Source organism: Myotis nattereri, assembly GCF_964212035.1.
Source record: "Myotis nattereri genome assembly, chromosome: 7".
In the NCBI taxonomy this organism is placed as follows: Eukaryota; Metazoa; Chordata; class Mammalia; order Chiroptera; family Vespertilionidae; genus Myotis; species Myotis nattereri.
Window position 1 is genome coordinate 21,541,015 of NC_138082.1, and position 14,968 is coordinate 21,555,982.

Sequence of the window (14,968 nt, forward strand, 5' to 3'; positions counted from 1 at the left end):
CACCCCTTCCCGCAACTCACACGCATGGACACTCTGCAGCCTGAGAGTTCATTGGAAGATTATGTGGCAACATGGAAAAATACTTAGGCAACACCGCTAGTGGGGAGGGGGGCTGCGAAAGGCAAAAATGAAATGCACATCGCTATTTTTAAATTCTGTAGAAATATGCAGACACTGAAAGACTGAAGGTCAATGCACCAGAATTTTCATAACGGGATTAAATGGTAAGAAAAATAAGGGTTTATTGTCTTTGTTCTTCTATTTTCTGAATTTTCTGCAATATGGTAAGATGTGTTTATAATTTTTGTAAAACGTATTTAAGGCCCCTAGAAAGGGAAGAGCTGCCTGTTCGTTCTCCCCAGTGCCAAGGTGTCTCACCCGGAGGTCAGAGTGCAGGCAGCTGGCAATTTCCCAAAGCACGTGGGAAACAGGTGGGTGACAGGCCCCTGCCAGCTCTCCCACAGAAAGCCACCCCGTCACTAATAAACACAGGGGTCTGGAGAGCTGAAAGCACCCTCTATGGGTGAGCTATTATTTTCTCATCATCCTCATCTTTCTCTCTGATGACCTGGGGGGGGGGGGGGCAGGTGGCAACTTGGGCCTCCAGACAGAGGGAGGGGGGGTAGAGGGAGGGCTGGATTGCTCCTACCCTAAGATAACATCCCTCAGCCAGGCCAGGCAGCCAAACCTCTACCCTGACAATTAGCAGGGGCCTTTATCAGAGACTCAATGTGTTCCTTTTTTCTAGCTGGGACACGTTTTTCTTGGAGCTCATACCTCAATCTTGGCTCCATTCCTGACCCGAGCACCAGGCAGGGGGCCCACAGAGGGAACGAAGGGGGAGGCTCTCCCTGGGGCATGAGGATGTCTGGTCACAAGCTGTGGATGGCCAAAGAGGGGGTCTCTGCCTCCTCGGAGAGTGGGAGGCCCCCCACCCCCACCCCAGCCACCACCCAGTGGAACAGTGACGGAGACAGCCCACAGCCCTGGCTGGGGCTGGCTGTTCATAGAGGCCACCCTTAGCCAGGCCCTCCCTCCATCTAACCCGTTCTGTCGTCTGACCAGCCTAAGGGATACCCCGGCTTGACACACCAGCTCAGAAGGGGACAACACCCACGTAACAGTGTGCCCTGAACCCTGGGAGGCTGGAGAGGCTGAGAGCATCTCTGCTTCTTGACTCAGCCATGCTACAGGCTCCCTGTCCCCCCACCTGCTCCCCGTCTCCCCACCCATTCTCCAGCAAAGTGTCCATCACCCTGTACACAACTTTATCCTAGGACTGGTGGGAAAATCACATACAAAGCCAAAAATAGAGACAGCATCTAACACTTACAGAATATGTACTATATGACAGGCATTAATATCAGTGCTTTGCCCACGTAAAGCTACTGTTATACCTCTGGTTGAGGTGCAGGGGGCGCAAGGAAGTTAAACACTTGCCCAAAGTCACACAGCTGATCAGTGGAAGGGGTGGGGTGGAGGGTGCCAGGAGAACAGACCGGGAGGAAGGGAAGGTACCAGAGGTGACTGTGGCCTGCAGGGCTCCCTACCCGCCTTGCCCACCAGACAAGGTCTCGGCCAGGGGGACACGGCCCTGCCTGCCAGGGTCAGGGCAGGAGTCTGCATCTAGCAGTGGCTTCCTCCCTCTCTCCTCCCACCTGCTACCCCAAACCCCAGTCGGGAGCTTGTAGGTTTCACCTGATGAGGCCAGGCCCCCAGGTCTTCTCTCGCCATTCCTGCAGTCACCCTTGGACAGTGCCCTCCGGTCCTTTCTTCCTTACACAAGGGTGGGTTTCCACTCTCCATTTGGGACTGGGGTTGGGGAAGTGAGGGGGTTACAAATACATTTGGGGCAGGGGCAGAATGGGCAGACATCCTCAGAGAAAAGTGGGAGGGTCTCTCTCCCAGCACCACCCAAAGGCAGTGCAAAGAAGGGACCCCACGTCTCTTTCCATCCCCCAGAGGCAGAGACAGCCCTAAGCAGAGTCACCCCTTAAGCACTTGGATCTGAGGTGCAGCAGTGGGCCCCAGCTAGAGGGCCTGATGCCTGGGTGCCTCCAAGACCTCCTCCACCCCTGCCCATAGCTGTGCATGCCAGCCAGCCTGCCGGCCAGACCACTAACTTTGTTGTGTGTTTCCCTGATATTCTCTCTCTCTCTCTCTCTCTCTCTCTCTCTCTCTCTCTCTCTCTCTCTCATTTTCTAAGCAGAGAAATGTTTCCTTAAAAGGCTCTCTCCTTCCCTCCGGCACCCTGGCCCCTGGCCACCCTCTCAGGAACCTGGAATGTGCCAGGGAGAGCCAAGGCCCCCTGCCACTCAGAGGCCTGTGCCCTGTGGCCCCACACTCCTGGTGTCAGCAGTGACCACTCCCCCTGCCCCGTGGGGACCCAAGCAAGGGTCCTCCCTCTGCAAAGGGGGTGACTCCAGGGGGTCTGCAGGGACTCTCGATGCCAGCCCTGCCACCCGCCCAGTCCCAGGGCTGCAGCATAGCGTTGCAGGGCTCGGACCCAGGAAGTCAGCCTCAGGTGAGCCTCCTCCAACGACCCACCTACACACTGCGGGCTGAGCGGGCCTGAGGCTCAGTCTTTCAACTCTGAAGAATCTAATAATAAAACAGCAGCACAGCCACTATTCCCATCACACTTGTGACAGGCCAGCCCTGTTCTTCACACTTTGCATAACTTAACTCTCCAATTCTCACAGCAGCCCTGAGCATCCCATCCTGTGGATGAGGAGACTGCGGCACAGAGAGGTGAACAAGCTGTCCCACAAAGGAGCCCAGCTGCCAAGCCAGCGGTCTGGCTCCAGGGAGAGGCATGCCCTACCCTCTCTGCCCCCTGTGCTGACTCTCCGGTAAACACTACTTTCCACGGAGCCATTCACAATGACAGCAGTGACAGCTTAAGGAGCGCAGCTATGCGACAGCTACTGTCCTGAGCCCTTTCCTTGGACTCACTTGATCCTAATGAAGAATGTATGGGGTAGATACTGCTATTACCCCCATTTCACAGATGAAGAAACTACGGCACAGAAAAGGGAACGATGTGCCCCAGGTCAGTGCAGCAGGGCAGTCTGGCTCCAGAGCCTGTGAGGGAAAGCTGGGGCTGCAGCCAGAAGGTGAGTGTTACCAGGCCCAGGCCAGGGCCGAGGCCTGGCATTCGTCAGCCCCCACCAGTATTTTCTGAACTTCCAAAGTCCCTGGGCACAAGGCCAACAACAAGGATGTGTCCTTGGAGCCCCGCCTCCCCCACCCCAGGACATGAGGGTCTAAAGCGCCAGCCAGCAGCCAGCCCAGGCGGGGAGCTGCCTGCATGACCTGGCCCTGCTCTCCTCTCCACTGTCATTCTGTACCCACCCTCCTTGTCCAGGACCCAAAGCCACACATAACGGTGATCTCCTCTCAGTGCCTTGAACACCTAGCTCTGTTCTTCCTCCGGGCCTCCGCACATGCTGTTCCCTCTGCCTGAGATGCTCTTAGCCCAGCTGTGAGCATAGCTGGGTCCTTCCCATCCTTCTGGCTTTGGTTTCGATGTCACCACCCCAGAGAGGCCCTCCCTGACTCCCTTAAGTTACACACACACACACACACACACACACGCACACACACCTCTTCCTTTACAGATCTAATTACAATTCGCAATTACAGATGTGTTTGTGTCCTTGCCTATAATCTGTTTCCCCGCATAGAAAACAAGTGCCATGAGGCAGAGAACATGTCTTGTTCATCACACTAGTCCCAACACATAGTAGGTGCACACTGAGTATCTGTGGAAAGATGAAAGAGACTCAAGTCCTGAGGAAGAAAGGCAACTTAACCACTGGTACTCAAATTCACTGCCATTTGTAAGCACCTACTCCTAGTACGCACAGGGCAGGAAGCCTAATCCTGCCATATGTGTGATCTCGCTGAGATCCTCAGTCCCAGTCATTTTGCTCCCATTATACCGATGAAGAAAAGGAGGCTCAAAGCTCATGGCAGTTGCCCCTGGTCAGTCAGCTGGGAAGAGGGGAGCTGCAGGTGAAACCTTGGTCTGTGGGCTCCACGCATTGCTCCTTGCAGAGTAAGAGAAAACCCAGGCACCGCCTGGCACTGCTCCTATAACCTCACTACTAGGTAAGTGGCAGGACCTGGTCTCCAACTGGCTGACACTCCACCTCAAACCCCAGACTTCTAAACTTGCCATGCCCTACAGAGGGGCTCCCACACCTATGCCCACCGCACCCCCCTCAACTCCCTGGACTAGACAAGGCAGCCTTGTCCCCAGACAAAACTAGAATCCAGCTGAGTCTCTGAATCCAGCACTTTTTACAGTCCTGAATGGAAACGTTCTCCCCACCCCCCTCACTCTTGTTAGTCTTTTTTTTAATTGTGGTAAGATGTACATAACATAAAATTTACCATTTTAACCATTTCTAAGTGTGCAATTCAGTGGCGCAGTGCTATACAACCATCATCACTACCCAGCTCAGAATGTTTCCATCATGTCAAACAGACACCCACATCCATTAAACAATAACGCCCCATCCTCCTCACCCCCTCTGGAATCCCCTACTCTACTTTCTGTCCCTAGGAAGTTGCTTATTCTAGGTATCACAGATAAGAGGAATCAGACGATATCTGCCTTCTGGTTTCTGGCTTATTTCACTTAGTGTTAAGGACTGATTATGTGCCCCCCAAAAAACTCCTACCCCCCCCCCGTGCCTCTGACTATGACTATATTTAGAGATAGGGCCTTTATGGGGGTGATTACGTGGAAAGCAGGCTTGGCCGGAGTAGAAGATGGCAGTTGCTAAACTGTCTGCACACTCCCTGTGCCGGCACGCATGTGTTACCCTTCACTCCTGAGCCCTGAGGTAGGCTGTTGTCTCCTCATCTTACAGGAGCTCAGCAGTGCCCGCAACGTCCTGTGAGCTCCAACAGAGCACAGCTACCAAGTGGCAGTGGCAGTGCCAGGATTGCCACCTGGGTCAGCCCGACTCCAAACCCTCTTTCTCAGCATGCCACCTGCCTCCACGGCCAGAGAGGCACACACTGTGCAGAGGTGCCAGGGGCTGCGAGAGCCCAGAGAGCACTCGGGGGTCCTGGGCAGGCTCCACGGAAGTGGGGCCCCTGAGGCAGGCCTCCAGGACGCAGCGCTTTCATTTGTCTGCTGATGTCTCATCCGCTTGCCTTGTAAGTCCTGTGAGGGCGGGAGGCCCATCGGTCACTGTCATCACGAAGCCCGGGTGCCTTGTTCAGAGCCTGGGATGTGGCTAAGGCTTTGAAAGGTGGAGATAGGGAAGGGCATCTTGACTCAGCCTGCACTGGCCGGTGACTGGGAGAGAGCCACCCTGGTCTGGGAACAGTCCAGCACCTGGGAGTTCCCATCATGAGTCCTGGGCTCTCCTACATGCACAAGGCATGGAGGTGGGGACGCTTCACGTGTCAGAGAACCCCCTTTGGCTGGGACACAGAGTGGGGGACGAGGAGGAAGAGAGGGCACCGAAGGGCATATTGAAGGAGATGAAGAAAGAAAACTGGCCACAAATTCTCTTTCCAAGTTGGACCGTGGGCAGCTCTGCATGCCCAGCAACGAAGTGAGGTGAAGGGTGGGAGCTTAAAGTGAGCAGGACATGGGCAGGAACTCTAATAACAAATGGGGAAGAAGAAAGTGGGGAAGAGGAGCCCCAAAGCTCAGGGACAAGGGTCCATCGGGGATCCTAAAACCTAGAGGCCTTCATCCCCACCCCAGCAAACACACATTTGGGCAGACCCCCTCCAGCCTCTACTTTTCTCCCCGCACCCAGAGCATGGAGGTACCTCTCCCCCACTCCCGGGGTAGGTGGTTCCCGACTGCCTCCTGCCCTTCGCAGAGCAATTGATCCTGCCCACAGCTTTGCCTGCTCACCCTCTGGACCATACTCAGGGAACCTGTGACCAGGACATGGCCATTCTGAGTCCTGGTCACTGAGGCTACACCAGGGTGATCAAGAATAATGCAGATAGCCCTGCTGGCGTGGCTCAGTGTTTGAGCATCGGCCTATGAACCAGGAGGTCACAGTCCAATTCCTGGTCAGGGCACATGCCCGGTTACAGACTCAATCCCCAGTAGGGGGCGTGCAGGAGGCAACCAAAGGATGATTGTCTCTCATCATTGATGTTTCTATCTCTCTCTCCTTCTCCCTTCCTCTCTGAAATCAATAAAAATATTTTTTAAAAGAATAATACAGACAATGATCCCAGAGGGACTCAGCCACCCCTCATCTGTGGACAGTCCAGCACCTCAGAGTCACAGTACAAGTCCACTGGGCTCTATGAGGAAGGCCCCTGTGGCCCCTGTGAGCTGGGCAAGGGCAGGGTGGGAGGGCCAGCCAAGGGGACCAGGGGTTGGCTCGGGAACCAAGTGAGAGGTGAGTGTGCACCCCTTCAGGACCTGAGGGTGCTCAACAGTCAGGCAGCTACAAAGTGCCCTCGGCCTTGGGGAATGGAAGGGCGGGGGCAAGGACAAGGCCAGGGGCCCAAGGGGAAGAGCCCCAGCCTGGCTCAAAGACACTGCCCTCCCAGGCTGGGCAGCAGGCCCTGGGCAGGGGGTCCTGGGGAAGTGGCCACTGCCCTGGCTCCATTTCCTCCCCAGGACTGTGCCCGCCCCTCCAGGCAGCCTGTCCTCACAGAGCTGCTCCCGGCCTACTTGGCTGTTTCCTTCCCTTATATAGTTCTGTTGGGGATCAGGAAAGGAAGTGCATGGAGTTCCTGGAGGCAAGAAGGGGCCTGTTCCCAGGGACACCTCGAGCTGAGTGGGGAGGCATGTCCCAGCCCAAAGTCCCCTCCAGAGCCAGGGGGCCAGCAGTGGCAGGAGGGGGCCTGGCCCTTTCCCCAAACCCAGCACAGGTTCCAACTCAGAACTGGAGGCAGACAAGACACAGGGGAGTCCAAGAGGGCCAACCTGGGCACTGCACCCACTGTCCCAGCCCCTCCCCGCTCCCTGAAATCCTCCTGGGCCTCATGCCTCTTGCACCACTGACCTAGTCAACCTGTTTCCCAAGCTCCAGCAGCCCCTTCTTCCTTCATCCTCCCTCTTGTCTGGGGACCCTCCTCTCAGACTGCCCTCACTGGCCGCCCCAGCCCACTGCCAGCCCCCAGGTCCTCCAACACACTCACACCCAGGCTTTCCGGACAGGGAGATCCTCTACAGGCAAACACCTCCAGACCTCTAGACACACACACACTCACACTCACACTCACACACACACTCATACTCATACACATTCACACACACATACACACTCATACTTATGCATACACACTCACACACACTCACCTCATACACACACATACATACACACTCATACTCATACACACACATACACACACTCACACACTCATACACTCACACACACACTCACCTCATACACACACATACATACACACTCATACTCATACACACACATGCACGCATAGACACACACACTCATACTCACACTCATACACACACTCACACACATACACATTCACTCTCACACTCACATTCACACACACTCATACACACACTCATACACTCACACACTCACCCACTTACATACTCTCTCACACACACATACACACACACACACACACACACACATACACACACCAGCCCTTAGCCCATCAGCCTAACCCTCCACAAGGGGAGAGCCAGGTGTGCCCAGCCCCTTGAGTTTGAAGGAATAAGGCATTTCCGGGCTGCAGTCAGAAGGTCCTGGCAGCAGCAGAGGAGGCCGAGCAGAGCAGGCTGGGGGACCAGCAGGCTCTACTCACTGAAGATGCTCCCCTTCAGAGCCCTGCTGGCAGATGGCATAAGACAGCACCCAGATCGGCCCATGCTGGAGACCTGTTTGCATAACATCTTCTCTGAAGATTTGTCTCCCCTCAAACCCAAGGTAAGACCCCAGTGGTCTAGCTCAGGGGCCACACTCACCCATACCCAGAATCAGTGACTCCAGGAGGGCTGAGCTTGGCCAGACTTTTTAGGATGGACTCCTAGCGAGCAGGAGATTCAGAAGTTCAGCAAACCCATACTGAGCACCTACTGTGTGCCAGGCCCTGGGCACAAGAGAGTAATCCAGGGGTCTGAAAGGAACCAGGCAATAGTCACGAGATAAGGGTGGGACTTGTGGGGCCACTGGGAAGCACCAGCAAGATGAGAAAGCACAGCTGGGCCCAGGGCTTGGCTTGTCCAAATCCTGGAGACACGGCTCTGCCCCCATCCTGCCTCCTCTTGGGCACCCCAGCTCAGCACCGACACCACCCTGCTCCCCCAGTTCTGACGGCCCAAGGTTGTCAAGCCAGAAACCAGAATGTTGGCCTTGAGTCCTCCGTCCCCCCTCCCTCTAAGCCTGGACAATTTCTCTGCCCAAATATCTCTCCCAGCCCCGCCAGCCCCAGTCCCCTTAATCACAGAGATTACTGCAACAGCCTCCTATGACACGTCTCCTCGGCCTCAGTCCTGCCGCTCTAATCTAGTCTGCACTCGGCTGCCAAGGAGCTATTTCTAAAATGCACATCCAGTCGTGTCTCTCCTGTGCCTGAGTCCTTCCGTGGCTCCCAGCATCATGGGATACAATCCAGATGCCCTAATATGGTCCTCCTGGCCCTGAGGGACCTGGGGTGACTCTCCTTTCAGTTCCATTCCTCACCTCTCCACCTCAGAGCCCTTGCTCCAGCCAGAGAAGCCCACTGTCAAGTTCACTCTGAGGTAGGGGCGATCAGCACATTTCACAGATAAGGAAATGAGGCTGCAAGAGGCCACATGCTTAGCCCAAGGTCACACAACCAGTAAGTAATGGAACAGAGTTCCACTCTGGTGGCACGCCAGCCTCAGCTCTGCCCAGGGCCACACCAGTTTGCCCAGCTGGGGGCCACAGGAAGAGTTTCATGGAGGGCACACTGTGCATGGCCTTGAGGGCCGGGCTGAGGCAAATGTCCAGGGCCCTGGAAGAGCCTGATGTCCCCAGAGCCAAAGACAGCGGCAGGGCTGGAGGCCAGGAGGCCAGCCTGGAATAGGTAGCTGCCTCCAAAGTGAGCGGTGGAAAGGCTCTGGGCTGGGGCTGGCTGCAGTGGCGAGAGCTCCAGGGGCCGTAAGCTGCAGAGAAGCCGGACAGCACCGAGGCGCCCAGCCTGCAGGACTCAGAGGAAGCAGGGCCTGTTTCACAGCGGAGGTGAAGAACAGGCAGCGTGCCGTGCAGACTTCAGAGCTGCTTCTCCTGAAACCCAAAGAGCCAGGGAAAGCTTGGCCCTTCCTCCCGCCTGGGGAGGGGACACTGGTTCTGAAGCAGGGAGGTGGGTGCCACGGCCTTCAGTACAGACGATACAGCTTCTAGGAAGTTCCTGAAAGGATCTGAGCGAGGAAAGGGCTGTGGCCTGTGGTCACGGTTCCAGTGGACAGAGGGTGGGAGAGGGGACCAGGCCTTCATTCAGCAATACCAAAGGAGGGGTTTGGTGCCAGGCTCCCAGCTAGGGAGGCAGATGGAGAGGAGTGCCTGGCCCTGGAGGGGCACCGTGGCCCCATGGAGGAGGCAGGCATGCAAACAGAGAAGGATGAAAGTGCCAGTAACTGCTGTAATGGAGGTCTGAGGAAGGCTGCTGTTGCCCTGGGATTCAAGTTCATCTGTTTTTCCAGAAATTACACCCAGAGGGAGACTGCCACCCCACCCCCTCACTCCCCACTGAGGGTTTCTGTCTTTAGATGAGAACTTTAAGGGACAAAAGTCTTTGACCCTAAGCTGTGCTGTGACAGTAAGGCAGGAAGGATGCATGGGAAAAAAAATCTAAGCGCCAGGGAAACCCAACAAGGCAAAGGGCTCAGGAGCTGCTGAGGAGGGAGTGGGGGGTGAAGCAGAGGAGGGGCTGAGCCAGGCCCCCAAGGGAGAATTCCAGGGCCGGGGCCACTCTCAGCGGCACAGGGACAGCAGAGGATCCCCTTGCCTTCTTAAAGCGGACCAGCATCTGCTCCCCAGGCAGCAGAGCAATGGCCTAGGGCCTCTCCCTTCCACACATGCTGGTGCCTCGCAAACTGCAGGTGTTCATGGCCCTGCTTCCAGATCTCAAAGATGCCATGGCTTGTCAGGGGCACCATCAACTGGCTAACAGCACTGTTTTTTCTTTTTTCTTTTTTCTGGCTAAGAGCTTTTTTAAAAAAAAATTTATTTTATTGTTTAAAGTATTACAAATAGTAGTACATATGTCTCCTTTTTTTCCCCATTGACCTTCCCCTGGTGGCTAACAGCTTTTGAGGGGAGGGAAATGCTACCCGAAATGTACTCTTCAGTTTAAAGATGCATTCCAATTGCAGAAACATTAACATGTAAAGAAAGACATCTGGGACTTGAAGAGCCACCTTAAAATTTTTGTTAGTTCTTCAGGCTCCCTGTGATGCCCACATCACTGCCCTAGGCTCTTGACCATTAGGAAGTACTTCTCAATGTCTGCCTACCTCCTTTTGTAAGAGATTTAAGGTTGGCCAAAAGAAAGAGCAGGGTGAGCCCTGGCCAGGTAGCTCAGTTGGTTAGAGCATCATCTCCATATGCCAAGGTTGAGGGTTTGATGCCCAGCCAGGGCATATACAAGAATCAACCAATGAATGCATAAATAAGTGGAACAACAAATCGATGTTTCTCTCTATCTCTCTTCCCTTCCTCTCTCTCTAAAAATCAATAAATAATTTCCTTTTTTTTTTAGAAAAGAGTAGAATGAAAAGCAAACCCAATCCCATGTGACCAGGAGAAAATTCCACATCCTCAAGGCCCATCTGTAGCCTTTACGTTCCCTGAACCCCTAAAGCCACTTGTCGCAACTCCATACCTCTCTGAATCTAACCAAAATCGGGGCAGCTGGGAGCAAGTCCAGTTCTAAAAGCCTGGAACACCTTCTGTTTGTGGGTCCTCGTTTCCAAATTCCTAAACTCACAGAGAGGCCATGAGTTCCCAAGCAAAGGGTGAGAGGCGTGATAGAAAACGCCCTGGACTGGGGGTCAGGCATGGGCTCAAATACCACTGTGCCACAGGCCGGCTATCAAGACCTGAACCTTCCTGAGTCTCCGTTTCCTCACCTATAAAATGGGGATAGAGACCTACTGCGCGGAGTGGCTGGAGGACTAAATATGACTGAGATGACACGAGTCAAAATGCCCAGACCATAGCACACACGCTTAGTAAACCTTCGTTCCCTTCTATTTGGGCCGGATGATATCCTTGCCCTTCTCTGGCCCTCAGCGTCCTCACAGAGCAGTAAATTGTATGGCACATACTAGGTACCAGGCTCCAATCTAAGCATTTCATGCGTCTCAACTCATCTACTCCCCATTTCAATCCTGTGAGGTAGGTCCTGTTCTTATGCCCACTTTACAGAAGAAGAAACTGAGGAACAATAACAGAACAAGAAGACGTCATTGATTTCTAAGGCCCCCTCTACCGTAAGTCAGAGCTTGGAACAGTGTAATACAAAACCAAAGATTCCCATCGGGGAAAACCACCCTTCTTTCTGAGCTCCTGACATGGCCTAAGCGTCAGTGTCTGGAAATTCACTCGTGTAGAAAACGCCTGGGCCCCGGGTGCCAGCGGCAGGAGCGAGTGTGATCGTTCCGCGCAATCAGCTCCAGTCAAGGGCCCGTGTTCTGGAACCCCATCTGCTCTGCTGGACTGCACCAGGAGCCCCGGAAGCAGGAGGTCCCCAGGGCAGGGCAGCCCAGCGTCACGTGGCTCCTTTAAATTCATCTATGGCCCCGTCGCAGGAAGCCCCCTCTCACTCCCAATTAGCGGGCAGCAGAGACTTGAAGCGAAGCCAGCACTGAGGGCCCGCGGAGGCCTGGCCGTCACCAGCATTGTTCGTCTCCATCTGACGCATATCCACCCCCCTGTAATGTTTCCTTGTTCCCTGGGAGGACCTCCGAGATGCATGCATCTGAAACCAGGTCTGGAGGAAAGGGGGGTGGAGGGAGGGGCAGCGGAAGACCTGGCTCCGTCTGGCTCTGAAAGCACATATGGAATGGACAGGAGAGAGGATACATCGGCTGGAGACCGTGACCCAGGGATCCTGCCAAGGTGCGTCCACACCGCTCAGGCGCCCCGAGGCACACATGGAGGCGGCAGCGGGACCACTGCCAGGCCCAGATGCAGTCACTGCCCAGCGCTCCCGGCCACACCCTCCGCAGAGCCACACAGACAGGAACACAGCAGCCCCACCAACACACCCACTGGAGGGGCCTTCTGCGTGGCCCTGACACAGTGGATTTCAGGAAGCTCTAGGAGGAAGTGACAAAGCGACCCACAAGGGCAGCCTCGGGGAGGAGAGAATATGAGCCAGCAGAGGCGGGGGTGCGAGTCTGGAAGCTCATCCCGATTGCCCACAGGAACCCGCCCACCCTCTTTGGCTGGGCAAGGGACAAACTCCCCTTGGACTCACCCAACTCACCTAAGCCCTGCCCATCCTTCCGGAAGAGCAGGTCAGGGCAAGGGCACATTCATGGAAGCTGGGTAGCAGGTGTCAGACAGAGGACGGCAAGTGTATAAACCACAGGGTGGATCTGATATGATAATGGATAAACATCCTGAAAATTATGGAATGCAGACATGCAGCAGGAATTCTAGGAGTGGAGGGGGTGAGGAGGGGCAAAACAGAGTTTAGGGCTGTGGGACAGCCATATCATCATCTCTACCATTATTACTTTGTTAATCCTCACCAGAGGATATTTTTTTTCTATTGATTTTTAGAGAGAGTGGAAGGAGAGTGGGGGTGGGGAGAGAGAGAGAGAGAGAGGCATCAGAGTGAGAGAGACACACCAATTGGTTGCCTCCCACACGCACCCCAACCGGGGCCAGGGATTGAACCTGCAATGAAGGTACGTGCCCTTGACCAGAAATCAAACTCGCAACCCTTTGGTATGCGGACCGACACTCTAATCATTTAGCCACACTGGCCAGGGCAACCATATTCTTTTAAGAACTACAATGTACTGTGTACTTGAGACACGGTCTCACATGTAAACCTTTCAACAACATGTCCAACAGGCAATACTCCCTTGTTCCACATGAGGCCACTGAAACTCAGAGAGAAAAGTAAGTTGTTCAGGGTCATAGAGCTCTGAGCAACTGAACTGGGACTCAAACCCAGGACAGCCAGACTGTAAGATCTATACGCCCTTAGGCAAGCCAAGGCACCTGGGTGCTCAGAATACAACATCTGGCAGCTGTGGGACCTATTGGGTGTGGAGGTACAGATGGTGGGAGGGGCTGATTCAGAGAGGCACTCTCCATGGGGGTGGGGGCGTGGACGTGGAGCCTGGACCCCCAGTTCCTAAGGAAAGCAAGGACAGTGGATCTCACGCTGCCATGACTCAGTGGCTGGGCCTCCGAGCAGCATTTCCGGAGCCCCAGACAGCTCTGCACAGTGTAGGAGCCACCTGCCCAGCAGAGACACGGAGCTGTTACTCATAACTGTTACTCACTCTTCTCTGTACCCCGCCCCTCAGCACATCACTTATTCCCACTCTGTTCCCTGAGAGCGACCAAGGGGAGCCAGCAGATCTGCCCGGCTCCCTCCCTCGTTCCGCTAGCCCCAATCCTGCCAGCCCATCCCCACCTGAGTCACTGGGACAGAGACCCAGAGACTGGCCCACTAACCCTGACAGCTGTTCCCCCAAACTCTCTTCCAAGAAACGGCTGCCCTGGGGTGATGGCCACTAGGCAAAGAACCTTCCAATCCCAGGGCTGGAAGGGCCCTCCCAGCATCCAGCTGTCTTCCCGGCAGATGCCCAAAGGCCCACCAGGGCCCCCACCTCCACGCTCAACGGCCCAAGAGCGGCGCCTCTCTGTTGAGAAATACCCATGGACTTGCAGAAACTGAGCACTGGTCAGAAAGGGAGGATTCTCGTAACTCATCTTGCCAATGAGAAAACTAAAGCCCAGAGAGGGGACGTGATTTGCTCAAGGTCACGCCATGCCAAAGGAGGACTAGAAACGGGCCACCTGCCACCAGGCTCTCCACTGCCCCTTCCTCCTGCCCTGAGTCAGGGCAGGCCCCAGAAGTCTACCCTCACACCCTCCTGTTGCAAAGCAGCTACTAATCCCACAACACTGGAGACGGGAGGTCTAAAGGCGAGATGAAAAGAGAGGGAAAGAGTTGCAGCCAGACAGGGATTAGTGCAGAGCAATCACCTTCTAACAGGGAAGGGGCATCGGGCATCGGGAAGCAATCTGCCCGGGAGGCAGGGAGATGGACCACAGGCCTTCTGGAAGCCCTGGAGCTAAAAGGCCAGGCTCTCTGGCAAGAGATGATGGGAGGGATTCCTGAGGTCCCAGCTGGGGACTTGGGAGAATCCTGGCCTCCTCTCTGCTCACCTCTCCTCCCCTCTGCTGGCCCCTGCTCTCCCAGGCCTCCAGCCTGGAATCCAGGCTGGCCGCTGCCTCCGCTCCCACGCTCAGCTCAGCTCAGCGCAGCTCAGCTGGCCACAGCAGAAGCCGCTCAGTACTATATGCTGTCCCAGGCAGCTCAGAAGGAGCCTCATCTACCTCTTGTGCTCCCCCGTCCTCCTCTGGCAGCTGCCCTTATCCCTGCCCCTGCCCCATCCCTCCCCCTGCACCAACCACAGTAAGAGCAATAACAGTAATAATAACCAAGGGCACACAGCACGGCCTGCGTGCAGGACTCAGTTTTATTCGTTTCCCACATGTCACCAATGAGTAAAATGAAGCACAGGCAGACTAGGTAAGTTGTCCACAGTCCCACAGCCTGTGAGAAGTGGAGTCAGGATTCACCCGCAGACAGTGTGGCTGCCGAGTCTGTGATCTTGATCCCCACGCCACACCACCTCGTGACAGGTCCTTGATCCAGGAAGTTAAAGCTCCTGAAATCCCCACTCCCTCATCCACGCAGCCACTGAGCCCCTGCAACAGGCCAGGCACCTGGATTTTGCAACACCTGACATCCCTTCTGCCTCTGGACAGGCAGCCCCATGCAG

The 14,968-nt window shown here is 55.1% G+C and overlaps 1 protein-coding gene across 2 annotated transcripts in view; it reads right to left on the bottom strand.

The window, feature by feature from the left end:
* Positions 1 to 14,968, bottom strand: part of TNS1 (tensin 1) — a gene marked incomplete at its 5' end in the record, with an annotated part of 198,147 nt that overhangs the window by 108,978 nt on the left and 74,201 nt on the right. The window lies entirely within an intron of this gene.